This window comes from Dasypus novemcinctus, chromosome 25 (genome assembly GCF_030445035.2).
Source record: "Dasypus novemcinctus isolate mDasNov1 chromosome 25, mDasNov1.1.hap2, whole genome shotgun sequence".
Taxonomy (NCBI): Eukaryota; Metazoa; Chordata; class Mammalia; order Cingulata; family Dasypodidae; genus Dasypus; species Dasypus novemcinctus.
The window spans coordinates 60,432,587-60,452,753 of NC_080697.1; positions in this window are offsets into that span (position 1 = coordinate 60,432,587).

Consider the following 20,167-nt stretch of genomic DNA (forward strand, 5'->3'; position numbering starts at 1 on the left):
AGGGGCAAGGGGGGAAAGCAGGCCATCGATTACGCAGGGAAGGCCTTAGCGCCGCTGCTCATTTAGAGCCCAGCCCAGCACACGGGCAGGTGCTGTTCTCCGTCTTCCAGAGGACTGACCTGGCTCCGAGAGGTTAACTCACTGCCCCAAGGTCTCACCGCTCCAGAGGCCGGCACTGGACTAGCGGTGGGCTGCTGGCTCCACACCCCCTGTGCTCCCTCTTCCTCAGGCTGCTGCCTTCTTGCCGGAAGCCAAACAAGGCCCCCCAGCACCATGGCGCCGTGCCCCGCCTCAAGGGCAAGGATTGGGGGCCCTGGAGCCCTTGTGCCAGACCCAGGAAGGGGGAGCAGTCCTGAGCCCCCAGGGGGCGGTGACAGGCCCACACCCACCTTCTCTGCAGAAGGCCCGGCACTAAGAGGGAGTTGCCGGATGAAGCGTGGATTAGCGGCGGAGCTGGCCCTGGGCCCGAGCCCCCACGCCGGCCCAGTCCCCTTGGACCTGTGCAGACCGCTTAGGAGAGAGAGCTGGTCAGGGCCGGGCCCGGCGTGAGGCGTCTTCTAATGTCTGCTGCCAGAGCTGACCCCAGTCGCCTCTCACCAGCAGTGTTTTTAAAGTAACTTGTATTTGTGTTCAATATCGTGCCAAGCCTGCCGAGCAGTTGTGAGAACGTTACAAAGACCCCCTATCCTCTTCACTGATCTCCACCAGCTCCGCCAGCACCCATCACCCTCACTGACCTGCTTGCCGGGACCCCAGTGCCAGGAGGGGAAGGCAAGAGAGGGTGGAGAAGACGGGAAGCCTGTTCGAGCCAAGGTTGCCACCTTTCAGAGTTTCCCAGAGAATAAATCTCAAAAGAACTCTGTCTTGATAAAGTTTCCCAGACATCTTTCTCTCTGATGCTTCGATTAGGAAGCGATCGGTAAATGTCTGTGGAATGAAAGAACAAACTGATATTATACCAGAAAAATGGGCTTTATGAATTGTGCTCCTTCAGGACCCCGGGGATGGAAAGCACAAGAGCATTGGGGCAGGTGGAGAAGAGCCCAGGGGCGACGGTGGTGGCTGGACGCCCAGAAGGGCCCTTCTTGGAGGAGGGAACAGAGCTGCGAGCTGCCGAGGCTGACGGCTCCCGCGAGAGCTCCTGAGCGCCCCTCTCCTCCCGCTTTTCAGGGGAGACCAGGTCCCAGCGCAGTGGCTTCTGCAGGGACACGCTGCGGACCGACGGCGGTGGGGGGAAGCCCGCGTCTTCCGCGCCCAGGCTTTGCTTGGCTCTTTCCCCAGGTCAGGGGCTCTACCCGTTTACTTTCATCAGCCAGTATCAGCGCAGCAAAGGAGACCCAAGCTCACGACCACGCCACACGTTGTCACGAGAGGCAGTGCAGGAAACGAGTGACCGAGCAGGCTCCATGTCGTCCTAGGGCCTTGGCGGGTGCAGTCCTGGGAAAGGCGGACCTCGAATTAGGCTGGAGATGCCCGGCCTCTTTGTGTTCCCGGAGGAGGGGGCATCTCAGTTGTTGGTCCCTCGGTGGTCTCGTACCAGTCTGCAGAGCCATGATGCCTGGAGGCGGAATTGTTCTGCCCAAGGACGGGGTGGCGCATCCTGGCCTGGGGGTTTGGGTGTAGAGGTTCCAGTAAGTTGGCAGGTGCAGCACCTGCAGCAGCTTCCACTGTGCACATCCCATAGAGGGATTTCTCCTGGGGTGCCCCCCAACCCCTCGGAGAGGGCCTGCTAATCCAGCAAGAGGCTGGGAATTAGGACACCAGCTGGTACTGTTCTTCCAGCTGCCCCTGCCAATCCAGAGCCTCCTGCAGCTCCAGCAAGTGGCGCCTGAGCAAGGCCAGGCACTCTGAGGGAGACCCCTCCCCGGTAATGGAAATCAAGTTCTCCCCACGCCGCATCACCAGACCCAGCACCCACCGTCCTCCGCCGTCCTGCGTTCTCTGGCTTGCTCTTCCTGAGCTCACCACAGTCACAAAGGATCCGTTCATCTCGTCAAAGCCTTCCAGATGCGTTGTGGATGGAGCGTCCTGCAGGCGCACTCACCTGTGGTCAGTGAGCTGCGGCCTCTTGCTGGTCTTGCTCACGGCCGTGGTTGCTGCTCCATCAACTCCAGTGTCCACAGTCAAGTTTCTGAACCCTCCAGACCTGGTTTTCACTTGGAAGCAGCTGTTTTAGTTGCCTCTCCGTGTCTTAGCCAAGAAAGCCTGTAAGTTCCCTGCAGGCACCTGCTGCTGCTGAGACTGTCTTGGTACACCTGGCACTCCTGCCTGTTGGGTGGCAGTCTTTCTATGCTCGGCTCTGGTGTCTGCGGTCCTGCGGCCCATCTCAGGGGTAAAGGGTCCCCAGGCTTCTTGTGAGCCTCTGTCCTCCAGGTCTCTTCTTTGTCTTTTGACCCAGGGGTTGGACACTTGTGGATCTTCCTGGGGCTCCCTGGCCCTCTGGCTTCTGGTTGGGTCTGGCAATGGGAGGCTCCAGCGGGAGATGAGCGGTTTGGAAGAGAGAGGTCAGAGCATTCATCTCCTCTAGGAAATGCTCTGCAGGGTCGTAACTCAGGCAGTGCCGGCCGTCCTCTGCAAGGCCACAGCTCCTACTAGGAGCCTCAGAGCTCCAGCTCTCCCTGCTCCAGGAATGCTGCCTCCTCCCCTTCCTTTCAGGTACCAGTTAAAGAGCTTCCTCCACACACCGGCATCCCTCGCGGACACTTTGGCTTTGCCCATGTCTCTTCTCTAAACGGTCTTCTATTAACCCTTTGTGCCTTGCGTTCCCTGCTGGCACCCTGGCCACCCTCGGACACCGGCCTTCACTCTGAGTGACCTTTGAAGCACCGAAGGTCCTCCAGGCACTGAACTTTGGGCAGGTAGGCAAGTGGGGGCAGTGGTTGGGAGCAGCAGGCATCATGTGTTATAGACTCAGCTCCAAGGACGCATGAGAGAAACTGATGAATCTGATTGATGGCTGGGCAGTTCCAAAGGGAAGGTCATTCTTGGTTCCAGATGGTGCCAGAGCCATCAAAGGGTCCACAAAGGCTTTAAAATCCTTACATTGACCCTCGTTGATGCTGTGTCAGTTCACCCTCAGATCAAGATTCCTATGAACATTCTGTTTAAAGAATGGTCATCGTTTTACTCGTTCAGTTTCTCAATAAATAATCGCTGTGCCCCTGTGTGTCATGCATTGTGCAAGGACCTGGGGCCCTAGAGTAAATGGCCTAATTGTCATCCTTAACTAGCTCCTGGTCTAGTGGGAGAAACATGCCATGTGCACGCATGACAATTACGCAGGCGGCAAGTCAGCGTGCCGTGAGAGAGGCAGAGACTAAATGCTACCAGCATTCGGTGGGGAGAGGAAACCAGAGGAGGCTGCCTGGAAGTGGCAGGATCTACTGGGTCTTGAGGGAGGGGTAGACTTCAGATAGGCCAAGATGAGATCGTGCATCTTCTTCCGTGAATTTTAAGTGAGGACAACTGCATGAATCGACAACTGAGGCTGTGCAGCTAAGAGCTGATGATTTAACAATGCAATAAACTAGAAAAGAGATCTCGTATTTATCGATGGCCTGCTATGTGCCAGGTGCTTTATATCCATCATCTTCAATAGGAAGCACTATTATCCCCACTATCCAGGGAAGGAGACTGAGCTTTATAGGTCGGACAACTTGCCTAGTAGTTTTAAACCATGATCTGTCTCTCTCCAGTCCCATCTACATCCACATGTTACAGATAAACTGCCCCCACCCTGTTCACAGAGGAGAAAGGATTGAAATAGAAGGTTGTAACTGTCTCCACCCCAATGAAGGGTCATGTCCCAGAGTGTCACTCAGTTGTAACTAAATCTAGGCAGGGAAAAAATGGATTCCCACTGCTCTTGCGCCCAATGTTTGCCCCAGGTGTTCTACATCAGTCATTAGGACCATCCATGGAGAACAACAAACAGCGGAGAACATTCTCAGCCGCCAGGCCTAAGCCTTCTTCTGCTAGGCTCTGTCCCCCACCTTTGCTCCCTTTTCCTTCTCATAAGACGTGTCCTCTCTTGGCCCCCCTTGTGCTCCTGTCCCCTCACCTTCCACTGTGGGAAGCATAATGGCAAGATGACAAAAACATTCTCAAGGAAACTAGCTGCTGTGCTCCAGAGGCCACCGTGAGTGTCAGAGAGCCGGCTTTTGAGTTATTCACACGCCTTCCGTGGAATGGTTCCAGATCTAATCTGCGCTTGTTTTCCTTTCCTGTTTTTGAATCCAGACACTTGCATGTGCAGTGTTTTCCCTGTGGTGCAGGCTTGCAGGGCCTATCGTCCTTGTTTTGTGTTTCGTTGGACTGGGTGTCTCTTCTGCCTCCTGCCAGCCCTTGTCCTGATTGACTAGAAGGAGCACTGCCCTGGCAGGTGGGCTCTGGCCTGCGCCTGGCTTGACGGTTGCTGGTGGAGGCCGTGGGACAAATCCTGGAACTTTGTTCGAGTCCCCAATTCCTCCCTTGTTCAGGGGATTTGTAGGCACCCTCTCCCTGTAGATTATTGTGAGAAAAAGCTGAGATTGTGTGTGCGTGTGTGTACACAGCTTTATCCATATTGGCTTAAGGAGTCCTTCAGGCCTTGTTAACTCTCGCTCAGCTATTGTTGCAGATTCATCATGGATTTTAAGATGTGTGCCTCCCCAGGGTGCATGCATGGTTGTCATGACAACAGCCTGCCTGGATGTGGCCTCCCACGGGCTCTCCAGTCCATCCTGCTGGTCGGTCTTGGGTGGTCACCAGTTTCCCATCATGCCCTTGCTCGCAGGTCTGCCCTGGCTCACAAAAGCAGTGGCTCGACACACGACCCCCCTCACCCCTAAACTGGCAATCCCATCACTCCCGAGAGCCAGGTGCGCCTTCTTCTCCAGCAGGCCCCGCTGACAAAGCTGCTGCAGCCTCTTCTCGCCGGCCCTCAGCCCTGCTCTGTCCACTGCATCTTCCCATCCCTCAAAGGCCACTGTAAATCCTGGCCCCCTGGGAAGCCGAGTTTCCTGGTTCAGGTTGCAAGTGGATCATTAGATCCTGGTGTTACTCTGCCTCCATGGTTGTCAACCTGGCTGAGAATCTCTGCAAGTGGATCATTAGATCCTGGTGTCACTCTGCCTCCATGGTTGTCAACCTGGCTGAGAGTCCCAAGGGGAGCTTTAAGAAAACGGTGAAGATTTGTCTGGGCCTCATCTCAGACCAAAAACTACCAAAGTCTGAAGGCGGGTTCTGGGAGTCAGTCCTCTCAAAAGCTTCCCAGGTTCTTCTGCTGAGCAGCAGTGGAGCCCTCCTGCCAGTGGCCGTCGCCCGCCGCCCACTGCCCTGCCTCGGTCATTTCCTCCTTGGGCCGGGGATCCTGCTACACCTTTTGACTCCCTGGGCTCCCAGCCTGCTGGTGACCTTGGGTAACTGAAGGGCGTGTTGTGTGGGAGACGGGGCCTCCCTGGACTCCTCTCCAGGGCCCCTTTGCTCCTTATGTCCGTTGTACTCGGAGACGCTTTTGACTTCTGACATCACAAGGATTTTATATTATCTTCTTGGCCAGATTGTCATCCTAAAAAATTCTTATTTTCTGACAAAGGCCTTTTTCTGTTCTAGGGGCCCAGAACTTTGCTGGAATGCTTACTGTTTTCTCTTCCTATGGATAACAGCTGAGTCTTCTGATCCTTTTTTCACCCCCCCCCCCCACTGTTGGGTAAGTTCTGTATTTGGGCTCAGTATTCAGTTTTTTCCATTACCCATCGTTGAACATGATTTATTAACTATTAGGTTAGGGGTGTGTCTGTATAATATCTTTTTTTTCAAGGTTTATTTAATTAATTTATTTCTCCCCACCTCCCCATTGTTTGCACTTGCTGTGTCTGCTTGTCTTCCTTGTTTCTTTAGGAGGCACCGGGAACTGAACCCGGGATCTCCGATGTGGGAGGGAGGTGCCTCATTGCTTGAGCCACCTCTGTTCCCTGCTTTGTTGCGTCTCTCATTGTTTTTCTCCTTACGTTCTTGTTGCGTCATCTTGTTGCGTCAGCTTGCCGCGCCTGCCTGTTGTGTCAGCTCGCTGTCTTGTTCATCTACTTTAGGAGGCACTGGGAATCTCCACTCCCTCCATTGTTGTGTCTCTTGTTATGCTTTTCTTCTTGTGTCTCTTGTTGCATCTGCTTGCCACTCCTGTCACGCCAGCTCACTGTCTTTTTTAAGAGGCACCAGGAACTGAACCATGGACCTCCTGTGTGGCAGGTGGGAGTCCCGTCAGCTGAGCCACATCCTCTTCCTTCTGATCCTCTTTATGTGGCACTTTTGTCCACCTGCTTAGCTACCTGCTCCTTTCACCCTGGCCCGCCATTCCCAGTAGGATTGAGATCTCACTCGGCAGTGCCCCGGCCTCGTCCTTCTCCCAGCGCCCTTCTCACCAGGGTGGTCATCGTGTTCACGTCTCCCTTTCGTGTCTACAGACGCGAACCTGGTCGAAAGGCCACTTCGTGCACCGCCGCGTGCCTCGTGTTGTAGAATTAGAGAGAAGTTCAATTATTTGCGGATAGAGAGGCCAGGACTCAGGAATGATTTTGAGAAGGAAAAATGGTTTATTGTATTGACAGCCCGCCGACTGGGGAACTTCTGTTTGAATCCTGAGCCCCGAACAAGATTTTCAAACGTCTTTTATACTGAGAGGAAAGGCCAAATGGTCCCCTTTGTTTCAGTTCTCAATAGGCTTCAATTAGCATATATATCTTCCACATCTTTAGGTAAGCTTTTAGCTTGGACTCCAGATATTCTAGATAAGCTTTTAGCATATTTACTTTTTGCATTTCCCCTAAATACTTAAAGTTTATAGCCCTTGCATTGTTAAACTGTTTCCTGGGACTGGAGCCTGTTGCCATTGTTCCTAAGGGCAGGACTGCAGCCTCTTACCATTCCACACCCACAAGTCAAAGAGCTTGGGTTATCTCTGAAGAGACAAAGAGCCTTCCACCCATAGCCCACATCAGTGTGACTCAGCTTCAAGACCGCCATTGCTCATGGAGCCCCTCCTTCCAGAAACGGCACCATGTTTAGAATCGCTGGAGACCGATGGGAAACTGAGGCCCAGGTAGGGAAGGTGGATCGTCCGCCGTCAGAGCGAGACGGTGGCAGGCCCTAGTAGGAGGCTTCTTCCCAATGGGGCAGCGCGCTCTTCTCTGACCCGTCGTGCGGTCCTGCACCCCGGGATTTCTTCACGGTGGAACCACGTCGGTATAAAACAAAAGCAAAACGCTCCAGGATTTGTCTTGACGTTTTCTTTTCATCTGTCCTTTAAAGTCCTCAGGCTTTTCTCGGCCTGAATGGCCAGGCTGGCATGGGGGGAGGGGTCTCCACGGCCATACCCTCCTCTCCCCGTTCCCCAGCTCCTCGTGCGGAGAGGGATGCCTCAAGACGAAGCTCTGCAGGAGGGCGTGGGCAGAAGGCACTCGACGAGGTTCCGGTAAACTTCCTCGGGTCTCACCCAGCGGGTGCCTTTGTCTCTCACCTTCCTCTTCTAGAAGGTAGATGGGGTGGGGAAGAGAAGAAAGCGCAGGCTCAGGCGAGCGCGGCAAGGTTCTCCCCTGCCAGGCCCAGCTTGGGGTGAAGTAGGGGGGCGGGGGAGGCGGGGGGGGGCGGGGGAGGAAGGTCGGATTAGGTGAGGGAACCCCCCAGGGCAGAAGGCTTTGGCCAGCCAAGCTCGTGACTGAGCTCACGGGGAGAGCTTCCCGCCCCTGCTCCACTCAGGGAGGGCTCCGGCAGGGTGAGCCGGGGCAGGGTGGGCCGGCAAGAGGCCCTGAAATCTAGGTTTGCCGAGCTCCTGGTGCCCACGGCTGTGGACAGGGCCACGCGGGGATCTGGCCGAGAAGCTGGGGTAGGTGGTGTTAGGGAGCACGGAGCCTGGAGGTGGACCTTCCTGCCAGGTGGAATGGGATCCCAGGCGAACCGCAGGGTCCACAGCAGGCATCTTGTGACCATGAGGCGGCTTGAGGAGGGAAGTCAGCAGTGAATTGTTGCAGGTCAGAAGGAACCTGAAGCATCAGCGCTTCATGAAGCTCCAGAGCAGCTCTGCCTCTAGAGTTATTTCATTGAGGGGAAAAAGCCATCTGGTCTAAGTCATTTGTTACTTGCCGCCGAATGCAGTTTTGGATACCACAGCCCGGGCTATCCCAGGACGACTTCAGCTGTGTAAAAGGTCGTTTCCCAAGTCACACCGAGGTCATTGGTCTCAGGGAGAAGCACATCTCCTGGCTCTTCTTTTTCTTTTTTTTTTTTAAAGATTTATTTCTCTCCCCTTCCCCCCAATCCCCCGCCCTGGTTGTCTGTTCTCTGTGTCTATTTGCTGCGTCTTCTTTTTTTGTTGTCCGCTTCTGTTGTTGTTACTGGCATGGGAATCTGTGTTTCTTTTTGTTGCGTCATCTTGCTGTGTCAGCTCTCTGTGTGTGCGGCACCATTCCTGGGCAGGCTGCACTTTCTTTCGCGCTAGGCGGCTCTCCTTACGGGGTGCACTCCTTGCGCGTGGGGCTCCCCTGCACAGGGGGACACCCCTGCGTGGCAGGGCTCTCCTTGCGCGCATCAGCGCTGCGCATGGGCCAGCTCCTCACGGTCAAGGAGGCCCGGGGTTTGAACCGCAGACCTCCCATGTGGTAGACGGACGCCCTAACCACTGGGCCAAGTCTGCTTCCTGGCTCCTCTTAATTCCTGATTCTGCCCTCCGGGCCACCCCAGAGAAATCTAACCCTTTTCTTCTCTCCAGCTCCCCCGTCCCTCGTCCCTTCTCATTTACTTTTCCGTCTCGCTCGTTTTTGCTCCATTGCGTTCCTGCATTTGCTTGTTCGACCAAGGGCCTCCTTATTACTTGCTCGGCCCCCCCGGGGCAGTGAGGTGCCCAGGGTACAAGCACTGCCTGTGTCCTCTCTGTGATTTGGCCCGTGGTGGCCAAGAGTGCCCTCTGCCCTCCTTGGGTTGACCTTCAGGTATTTTACTCTCATTCTGTTTTTTGCTGACTGTTCGTCTCACCCCATTCCTACCACTATGTGGTCCCCCAGCATTCTCTTTCATTTAAATTCTGTAAAAAATTGTCGAGTACTTACGCTGTGCCCAGCGCTTCCCCAGGCACCAGGACAAAGTTGGACCAGGCATGCGTCCAGCCGTCGAGGGGCTCAGGTAAGGCTGTGCTTCCCCCTTAGCACTCCAGCTCTGGAAACCCAGGCTGTCCCTTTAGCCTGCTTCCCTTGGTCTAGAGAATACAAGCAAGTGTGTGTGTGGGGAGGCAGGAAGTTCCTCGCCTGCTCTTTGTTTAGCTTGTTTCCAAGGGTTTTTGCCTCCTATGTTAATATCAGGTTTCTTCCAGACCGAAGTCTCTTTTCCTGGTTTGTCATGGATGCATCCTTCCTTTATCACCAGATAGAAAGGGAAGCAACCATCTTTGGGAAAACCTCTCCCAATGGCTGCAGGGTAAAGATGGCCTGTATTTACAAACACGGTTTCTTTCCCTCTTCGCCAGGCTTAGCCCGCTGTACACTGCTCAGCCCGGAGCTCCATTTTCTTCCTTTCTCTTGTCCTCCTCCCCTCTGGGCCTCAGTTTCTTCACCTGCAAGGACAAGCTCAAAAGATCCTTAACCTGGGCTCCATGGATCCCTGGGGGACGGGGGTGATCTGGGGGCGGGCGGGGGGGCCATGTCTCCTGAAGTTTATGCGATAGTTGGTGTGTGTGTGAATCTGTTCATGGGGCAGGAGGCGGGTCATGGTTTTCACCTGAATTTGGAAAGTGAGGGGTATTACCTGGAAAGCTTTTAAGAACGCATAATGCCTTACATCATTTCTCAAGCGGCATCTTAGCTTCCAGGGTGATCATTTATAGCACAGCCTCATGTGCTATTGTTTCCCACAAACTCCTAGTGTGACTTCAGAGGCCCTTTGGTTTAGCCCTTTCATTTTATGGTTAAGGTCACTGCTGCACGGAGAAGTCAAGTAACTCACCAGACTCACCTGACAGAGCCAGGTGGGCTCCTGAGCCCGGGGACTCTGGATTTCTGTAAGTATCACTCTCAGAAGACCCTCTTCTCCTTCTGACTGGGAGGGAAGTCGGAACCTGAGCACAAGGGCGCACCTGCTCAGCTCGGCGGTTCCCGAGCCCCTAACTGCCTTGGCACCCAAGTTCAGGAAGATTTGACCTGCCAGTTGCCTTCATTCTAGGGTAAGTCACCCCCACTCCGCCCCTTTCCTTAGCAAGCTCGTCTTCCCACCTGGTCAGCAGGTGGTGGCCACCAGGTATTAACACAGGCTCCCTGCCAGCACCCCATCCACACAAATCCAGCTCGGCGAAGTGGGCGAGCTTGCTCACGGGTAAGTGGACAGCTTGCGTTTTTTGAGAGACCATGTCTCCCTGACTTGAATACGCAGGTTTTTGTTCACTTCTCAGGAGCTCTGAAATTGGGTTGCATCTCAGTGTTAATGGCACAGCTCTGTCTTAGCCTGTCCCAGTTGTTTGTTTCTTTCCTATTGGGTCATAAAATCGTGGTGCTGCTTACTCGAGAGGAGGTGTTGGAACGGCCGCCGGCCGCCGGGGCCGCCTGGTGGACTCACGCCAGGAGAGAGACGCGGATCGTGCGTCACCTGTGTCCCCCCAAAAGAGTTCTTCAGATCCCAACCCGGGGTTCCCAAAGTGGGCCCTGATTTAGAAACAGGGTCTTTGCAGATGCGGCCCAGTTCCAATGAGGTCACACGGCAGGAGGGTGACGTCCTTGAGAGAGGCCACAGGGGAGAAGGCGCCCAGCGGCCGAGGAGCCCCGAGGAGGCCTGGTGCCGGGCGAGCGGCGAGGCCGGGAGAGGCCGGGGACCCCCAAGCTGGGCTTCAGAGGAGACGGCCCCCGTGTCCTGCTCAGGACCTCTGGCCCCCAAACCGGGGGACAGTGGACGTCGTGCCGTGGAGCCGCCCAGGCCGTGGGGCTTCACGCAGGCCCTAGGAAACGAGCCCAGACCCCACAGAGGCCTTAGCTCCCGGCCGAGCACCTGCTCCCCACGCCCGAGGCCCGGGGTCCACCCCCGGCGCCTCCCGAGAACCAGCCGGTGGAGCTGCTGGAGGGCGGGGCCCCCGCGCCCCGGGGCGCTCTTCCCTGGACCTGCGCTCCCGGCCTCCCCTCGCCCTCGGGTGGTCGGCGGTCCTCTGAGCCTCCGGCCCCGGGCCCGCGGCCCCTCCTTCCCGTCCCCCTCCCGGGCTGGCCTTGATGTCTTTGCTTTTCTCTTTTTTCGTGTGATGGCTTTTCCACCTGCGTCTTCTCTTCTGCCAAGCCCAGCCCCTGCCCTCGCTCTATTTATTCGCTTCCTGAGCCCATCTCTCCCGCTGCCAGGCCCTGGGCTAGCCCGTTTCCAGGGCTGCCGGCAGAGCTGTTTCCGCCCCTGCCCGGTTCCTCCACGGGAGCTGTCACCTCTTGGAGCATTTCCTGTGGCTTCTGTTTTTTCCTCCCTTTGCCCCTTCGTCTGTTTTCTCTGTTTCCCTCCCCCCACCCACACACAGCTGGAGGCCGCCTCTGTTTTCTTTCCCTGCTTCCTCCTGAAATCCCCTTTCACCCCCCCCTGCCCTGAAGGGAGGACCCTGCTCCCCCCTCAGCCCCCCCCGCTGACTCTCCGTCCTCCCTGCACGGGCGGGCGCCGCGGGCCCTGGGGTTTCGCTGGGACTGGCTCGGCCTCGGCACGAGCGGCCCCCCCCGCAGCCTCTGAGCTCCCCCAGCCCACCCGCCGCAGCTTTGCAGACTCTGGGGCCCTGCGTGGCCCTGCCACCCCCGTGGACACCGAGCGCCCAGGAAGGCTGAAGAGCAGGGCCTCCTGCCAGCCCAGGCCCCCCGGCCCCCTCGATGACGTCCTGCCCGAGTGGGGTGGGCGGGGGGCAGAGGCCGGGAGGCCCCCCAGAGCGGTCACGGAGCCTGGCTGAGCCAAAGCCGCTGTCCCTGGAGCAGCCCTCCCCTTATCTAGATGCTTCTCTCCCGTCCCAGCCCGTTGCTAGCTCTTCCCACTTGACCCCACGGGGCGCGGGGCCTGGAACCCCAAGCCCTGATGTGCTTTCCTCCAGCTCTGGGCGCTCTCTTCTCTTGCCTGTGAGGAAGTGATCTCAGCACCAGCCTGGTTCATCAGGAATTCAGGTCACAGAAGATGCTTCCTAGAGAAGGCGCAGGCAGCCAGGGCGGTCAGCACGGGAGCCTGGGCCGCCAGGCGGTGCCCTGGGGCCGCGGGGAGTCACAGAGGGGCCAGTCCTTCCGCTAGGAGCCCGTTTCCTGCTGTCCCCTCGGAGGCACCCTCTGCTGTCGGGGACGTGGCTGGAGCGGCCCCCTCTGCTCAGGGAGGGGCTGTGAGGAGCAGGAGCTGCTGGGGACAGCCGGGTCGCTTTGGGGGGCACGGCAGGGCTTCCTTCTCCTCTCGGCGCCCCAGCGAGGGCCGAGAAGGAGGCTGGTGATCACAAATGACAACGAGAACCCCGCAAGGGGTGTTAGCAGGCGGTCCAGCCTGGGGGGTTAATTGAGAGGGAGCGGATTGAGGAAGCGAATTATAAAGCTTGTGCCGGAGATGAGAGGATTATGGGCCATTCTGTGCACCGAGGTTTTGAAAATTAGAGCTTTCTTTCCGTCTGACGAATGGGGTAGTGGAGAGCACAGCCGGCGAGGGGCAGTTTGGGCCCTGGCTGGTCCAGCAAAGCACGCTGAGGGCCACATGGCAGACCTGCCCCCACGGGGAGCGGGTAGGTGGGCTCCGGCAGGGCTGGGGGCGCGCGGGCTTGGCCCCCGGCCGTGGCTGCGCAGTGGCGGCTCGGGGCCAGCCTGCGTTCTGCCGGAAGGCTGGAGAGCCCCTGCGCTCCTGACCACGGCGGGTGGCTGGGCACCCAGGAAACGCAGAGCCGTGGGGGCTCAGCCCCCAGGAGCCCCGGGCACGTCGGGCGAGTGGGCTGAAGGCGGAGGTGGCGGTGGGCAAGGCTCTCGGAAGTGTGGGGGCTGCGGGGAGGTCGAGAGAAGGGGGGGCGCGAAGGCCCGCCCGCTCAGAAGGGGGCTTGCGCGGAGCGAGCAAGAGCCGAAGCTGGAGGGGGACGACTTGAAGAGGCATAGTGCCTGGACTGTTTCTGCAGCCAACAGGGAACCATGGAAGGTTCTGGAGCACAGGAAGAGTCCTGGTGAGGGCCAGGTGCGGACCACCCAGGCCGGTAAGTGGGCAGAACAGACTGGAGCACGGGCTGGAGGCAGGAAGGGCTGCAGGGGGCTTTCACCGCGGTCCAGTGCGGGGCGAAACGGCGTCGCCACGGCCAGGAGTGGGGACAGAAGCCAGCAGCTGCACGAGTGGCCTTGAAGTACTGAGCTCAAGAACATTTCTCTGTCGCTGGCATCCAAGAGCACGAAGCTGGGATTGGAAAACGGGCGCAGCTGCCCCTGGACACCCGAGGACACTGGAGTGTCGAGCCTCGCCGCCGCTGCCTTAGCGGGCATTGCCTCCTGATACCCACACGCTTGCTTTGGCAGCAAGAAGAGCCAGGACAAGCCAACGATGGCACCTGCTCCCTCCACCTTCTGATCTCGCCCGGGGGGCACCTGGTGAAGGCGCACTCCGTTGCGTCGTGCCCAGCTGTAAACAAGGTGTTGCTTTTCCAGGTTCCGCGGAGCGTGAGAGCACACCCAGAGCGGGAGGAGCAGAGGCCGACCGCGCTAATCGTGATCTCCCCACGCTCCAGCCCCGTGACGGCTTCCAGTCCACACGTGCCGTTCTTCCAACACTTAACCTTCCAAACAGCAGCTCTAGTAGCTTCCTCCCGCCAAGCGTGTTCTCCTACAATCCAAACATATTTCCTTTCTCTCCCCAAGGTCTTATCCGTCACTGAATCCCTCCCCCTTCCATCTTAATATCCTGTATCTTAAGGTCTAAGTTAACCACAAAAATACCTTCAAAGCAAGAGCAATCAACAGGAAATTGGTTAATATACATGCCTAGCAGAGCTGTGAAGAAAATTAGGTTATCTCCCACAAGGCCGTTGCTGGTGTTTAAAATTCCCTTCCACTCTTTGCTCCCCGTTCTCTCTGCCCTCGGCCGGCGCTCCAGCTGGCTCTGGCTCTGGCCCTGGCAGAGCCACTGAATCGCCTCCCCTGGCTTCCCTGGAGGCCCCCCGTACTGCGTCTCTGTGGCCTTACGTTAGCTTTTACCACTACGTGGTAGCGCTAGAAGGAACCCCAAAAGCGCCCCAGGGCAATCGACGGCTCCCTCCCGCCCCTCTGGGTCACAGCAGCCCTATTTCCCTGAATAATCAGGACTCATCCCGCCTCCAACACGGCGGCCCCCTCTCCATGTCATGAGGCGCCCCCGCGGCAGGAGCTCTCAGCTCCACCGAGCCACGCAGTGTCTCCTGGTGGAACCAGCAGAGCGCACGTTTTCTGGGATGGAAACAAAAATGTTTGCCGCTGGGTCGTTAGGAGCACTAGTGAAAGGAGTCACTCTCATTTTCACCTCCTCCACCAGATTCCCAAGGATCTGTTGTCTATGGAGAAACAACGGACCGTTTGGAGCACATACCTCTTCCTGTAAGCAAACACTTGAACTTAGTAACATGATGAGCTCCAGCTGGCGCCAGCACTGGGCTTTCCATAGTCCACTCTTCCATGGCTGCTTCTGGGTGATGGGGTATATGGCTACACAGCGAATTCCACGAGGGCAGGCTGCAAGCCCATCGTTTCACTTCTTTTGCTGTAAAATCTGTTCTTTATATAGAAATAATCTTCATGGGTATGGCAATGGTGAATAAGCGTATGGATAGTGATACTAGAAGAAGGATAATGGGTAAGGAAGGAAATCTATATCTAAAATAAGTGTCTCTTCAAGGGAATACATCGCTGATGTGCTCAGCGAGATCCAGTGTAACCAGGGTCCCCCCTGGCTGATTCCCTCGAGGTATGACACAAATCCCGAGTTTAGCATTGGCCTCTGCTTTTGGCAGATTGGGCCTTCAGCAACGGTGGTAGCCAAGTCAAGTTCATGTTGCTAGTTCATGCTACTTTGCCCCTTTGTTCATGAGCTGATTGAGCACGTCCTGTGTGTTGGGGCAAGAAGATGACTCATATCCACTGAACAGTCCTTTGTCCACGTGATTATTGAGTCTCTTCTTACCAGATGCCCTTTGGTGAGTGTGATGGTTAGGCTCATGTGTCAGCTTGGCCAGGTAATATTGCCCAGATGTTTGGTTAAGCAAGCACTGGCCTAAATGATACTGTGAGGACATTTCATGGACTTAAATTATCAGTGAGTTGATTGCATCTATGGCTGATTACATCTACAATTAACAGAGGAGACTGCCTTCAGCAACGAGAGCTGTCTCATCCAATCATTTGAAAGCCTTAAAAAGAGTGATGATTTCAGTGGTCAGAAGAGAGCATTTCCATCACTTCAGCCAGCCAGCTTCTCCTGGGGAATTCACCAAGGACTTCATAGAATTTCCTGGCTTGCAGCCTGCCCTACAAAATTTGGACTTGTGTACCTCCACAGTAGCATGAGACAATTTTATAAACTCTTGTAATATTTATAATTATCTCCTATCAGTTCTGTTTCCCTAGAAGACCATGATTAATACAGTGAGAATTCACATGGGATACAAATATTATCATACTCTGGATATATCCTGAGATATCCACTCACATATCCTTCAGACTTCCTTGTAACCAGTCCTTCAGTCTTGTTCCTTCCAAGTTTCTGATAATCAGATTAAACCATTAACCACTGTCTATAAACTGGTATAAAACTTCTTGCCATCACTCCTTCCACAAAAAAGGCAATTAAATAGCCCCCTGTCTACTGGATTTTCCTTCCTCTCTGCCCTTCATGGTCCCCTGAGTGGGTCTGTAATGCTGAAGTAGTCAATTTTTGGCTAGGGTCAACATATTCTTTGAAACCATCCAAACCCAGAATCATGTATTTTCTTCTTCTGGCAACTGATAACAGGGCATTTCCTATGAAGTCATAATCATCTTGGCTATGCATACTTCTTCACATCTTTGATATTTTTTCTTGTGGCAACAGTCAAAAGCAAAATGAAGATGGCCTCTGCCTCACTACCTTTTTCCATATCTTGTGTATGTGCAACAAATTGGTGGAACATATTTCACATTTAGAATCATAGCTGCAAGGGAGTCTGGGAAATGGTGATGAGGGGTGGGTGACATAGGCGTCTAGACAGGAGCCTAGAGGACACATGGCAGGAACCTGGAAGGAAAGAGCTACCTATGGGGAGAATGGCCCCTTGTCCCTCACTGCTTCACTAGGGGCAGAAGCAGAGGCAATGACTGGAAACTGGTCAGACATGAGAGAGGGCTCCTTCTGGGAAAATGATGAGATAGCAGGTCAGGTCACCAGAAAGCTGGAGGACTTTCTTCTCTGGTCACTTAAAAAAAAAGTGTTCTAGAGGGTGAAAATGTGGGCAGGGAAGCAAGCTAGAAGGCTTCTTTTTTTTTTTTTTTTTTTTAAAGATTTATTTATTTATTTAATTTCCCCCCTCCCCTGGTTGTCTGTTCTTGGTGTCTATTTGTTGCGTCTTGTTTTGTCTGCTTTTGTTTCTTTGTCCGCTTCTGTTGTCGTCAGCAGCACAGGAAGTGTGGGCAGCGCCATTCCTGGGCAGGCTGCACTTTCTTTTCACACTGGGCAGCTTTCCTCACGGGCGCACTCCTTGCACGTGGGGGCTCCCCCACGCGGGGGACACCCTTGCGTGGCACGGCACTCCTTGCGCGCATCAGCACTGCACATGGCCAGCTCCACACGGGTCGAGGAGGCCCGGGGTTTGAACCACGGACCTCCCATATGGTAGACGGACGCCCTAACCACTGGGCCAAAGTCCGTTTCCCTAGAAGGCTTCTTGAAGTCTTTCCCCCTTGAAGCACCCAGAGTAACCTCTAAACCACATGTCTGGTGGATGGAGGGGTGTAGTTAGAGAGGAAGGTCATGGTGGTAGGACCCCAGCCTTCCTCTAATGATGGAGGTGACTTGGGGAGTGGGTGGGATTCTACCGTTGGGTCAGGAATCTGGGAGTCAATGTGCAAAAATCAGGACAGGCTGGAGGGAGAAGCTTCTTCCTCCACCTTTCCCTTCCTGGGAAGGTGGTCCTGGAGGCCTGGCATCCCAGCTCCACACTCTCTCCTCCAGGTGTGCACCTTGCAGTGTCTGCTGCCCAACCCCTCGGTGCTGGTGTGTGCTGGTCATGGGTCCTTTAGACTTCCGGCAATGGAAGAGAGCCAAAGAAATGGGGCTGAAATTTTATCTCCTCTGACTTCAAGGAACAGAAATGGTGAGTTGGTTTTGTTTTTCCCCCAATTTGATTTGCACTGGATGGTGGCCTGGTACAGCTGGGTGGATATTTCTCCCAGATAATTCAGGAAACATGCCTTTGGCCCCCGTTCTTGGGTATACCAGTTGTTTTGGGGTCTCTCTTGCCTCTTCCTCCTAATCCTTCTTATTATCATCAGACTTAACTAGGTTGAACATCTGACTGGGATATGAATGGAGTCCAGTATTTAGAGAGAACAGAGCTTAGAAGTTCTTCACCTCTAAGGTTGTAGGATCTAAAATAACCTTAATTAATGGGCATGACATTGTGGAGGCAGTGGGCCAGAAGTATGTGGCATTTGTATCCTTGAAGAGTCATGACTCTTTCAGGCAACAGTGGGGGACCGCAGAGGAGTCAAAGGGACTAAAATTAATGAAAACTATTTTAACAATTGGCCATCCATCCATGCATCCATCCAAGCATCTGTCCATCCATGCTCCATCCAACCAAGCATCTGTCCATCCATGAATCCAACTGACCATGCACCATCCAATCATGCATTTGTCCAACCATGTACCCATCCAACCAAATATACATCCAACCATGTACTCATCCAACTATGCACCTGTCCGACCATGTATCTATACGTTCATGCACTGGCCAACTACGCATCTTTCCAACTGTGCATCCATCTAACCATATACCTGTCCAACCACACATCCATCTAAGCACGCATCTGTCCAATCATACTTCTGTCCAGCTATGCACCCAGCCAATTGCATACCTGTTCAACCATACATCAATCCATCCATGCCCCATTCAGCCATATATCTATCCATCCATGTACTTGTCCAACCATGTATCCATCCAACCATATATCCACCCAACCATGCACCCATTCAAAAAGTCTACTATGTGTCAGGCTCCAAGCTTTGATACTAAAAGAAACAAACCTGATTACTGTAAAAATACAAGTACTAAATGCAGAATGAAAGTTTAAGCAAAATTAGTGGGCATGACAACAGGAATTTTGGTGAGTGAATAAAGTAAATCCTTTGTCAGAAGCTGTTAAGAAAACAATAACAATGATTTTGGTGACCGCTGCATGCCAGGTGCAGGGGCCAAGGACGCACTAGCCATGGGTCCTTCCCTGGAGGAACCTACAGCTCATTTGATGTTTATGCAGAGGCAGAACTTGGCAAAGCTTTTTCCTGTCCAGATACACACAAATGGGACGCTCTTTTTTCCTAAGCAAAAAGGGAGTTTATTGGCTCATGTAAAACTGGGAAGTCCAGATGGGGAGCTGGGCTGGGACTCAAGCACCACGGGCCTGCCTCTCTCTCTCTCTCTTGCTCTGGCTCTGCTGTCCCTAGTTGGCCTCATCTTTTCCGTTACTGAGAATCTTTCTTCGAGAGACGGGCAAGATGACTTCCAACCGCTCCAGGCTTCGGCATCCCAAAGTAGCCACTCAGGCGGAGGAAGTGAGCTTCCTTCTCCCAGAATCCACTTAACAACCCCCAGGAAGAGCCCGAGCAGCCCATCTTTTATCCATGTCCATCCCTGACCCGGAAATGCCCACACCAGGGTTGACTGCCCCAGGAAGATCACAGGGAACAGTGAAGAGGCATTTGCAAGCCCTCTCCTTTTAAAACTTTAAAGATCTAATTAAGGTTGTTTTTTCTTTTTACGAACACTCTTCTTTTGCTGGTCACGGCTGAGCCTCTGCTAGCCCTTCCCTCCTGCCCAGCATTAGCTCAGGAGATGAAATGGGGACGCACAAAGCTTTCAGTCCTTCTAAAGGGTCACTCCTCTCTATTCCCGGATGGCCCTTCTTCACCTTTTCATGGCTGGGGCTGCATGTGCGACTATCAGGTCTTGATATTTTATGTCGGTGCCTTCCTTGCAATCATTTATCAACACGAGAGCTTGATGCTTGTTAGGATGATAAATTGGCACTCACAATTGCAAAGCAGTTTATCGTTCCCACTCAGGTTCGTATGCAGCTTATCGATTTCACCCCCCATGCTGGGTGGGCGAGCAGGGAGAGGGGTGGGCTCTGGGCACAGCTGCTCTGCCCTGCCGCTCTGCCGGGTGCTAGGAACTACGCAGGAGAGTTACCTACATTTGCCTCCATGGTCGAAACAGGCCTACAAATGGGCATTCCACTTATTTCCCAGCTCAGCAAACAGCCTCTACCTAAGGCGGCACAGCTGGGAGGCGGCAGAGCTGAGGCCGAGCTCAGGCCTCGGCCCGTCCCACCAGCCGTGCTGCCTCACCCCCCAGGAGCTCGATGGAAGCTTCCGGTGGCTTTGGTCCTTCCCGAGCACTTGGCGGGCTGCAGGCGTGTGGGGGGCGAAGGGCCAGGACGGGCCTTCCTTCTGCCCGCAGCAGCTCACTCCTTCCTCTCCGCTCTCGCTCTTCTCGGCCCCGGGGAGCTGGGCCTGGAGCCCAGGCAGGGCCTGTCCCCCCGAGGGCCAGGCCGGGCAGCAGGCTGTGCCGGGTGTCCCTGCTGTCCGAGAGAGCCAGTCTCAGCGACCCTCCTGAGCCCCCGTGTGGACCCCAGGTGGGCCCTGGCGCCCGCCGACACCCTCGGGACCCACCTGCCCGCCTTGGCCCCGTGGTGGCCGGCGTGGAGAAGGCGGTCCCTGGACGAGGCCGGCAGCCTGTCTGTGGAGATGACGGGCAGTGTGCACCTGCCCAGCAGGGACACGCCCCCGGGCCCCAGAGGGTGGCGGCGGCCGGTGGGCAGGGCCCTGGCGGGGGCAAGTGGGCCCCCTTCGTGGCCCACGGGAGTCTCAGAGGCTGGGGCGCGGGGTGGGAGGCCCTGCGGATGGGGATGCCTTTGGCCAGGGCCGGAGGCCGGCATCCAGGCGTGAGGCCTGCATGAGCCCCCGGATGCTC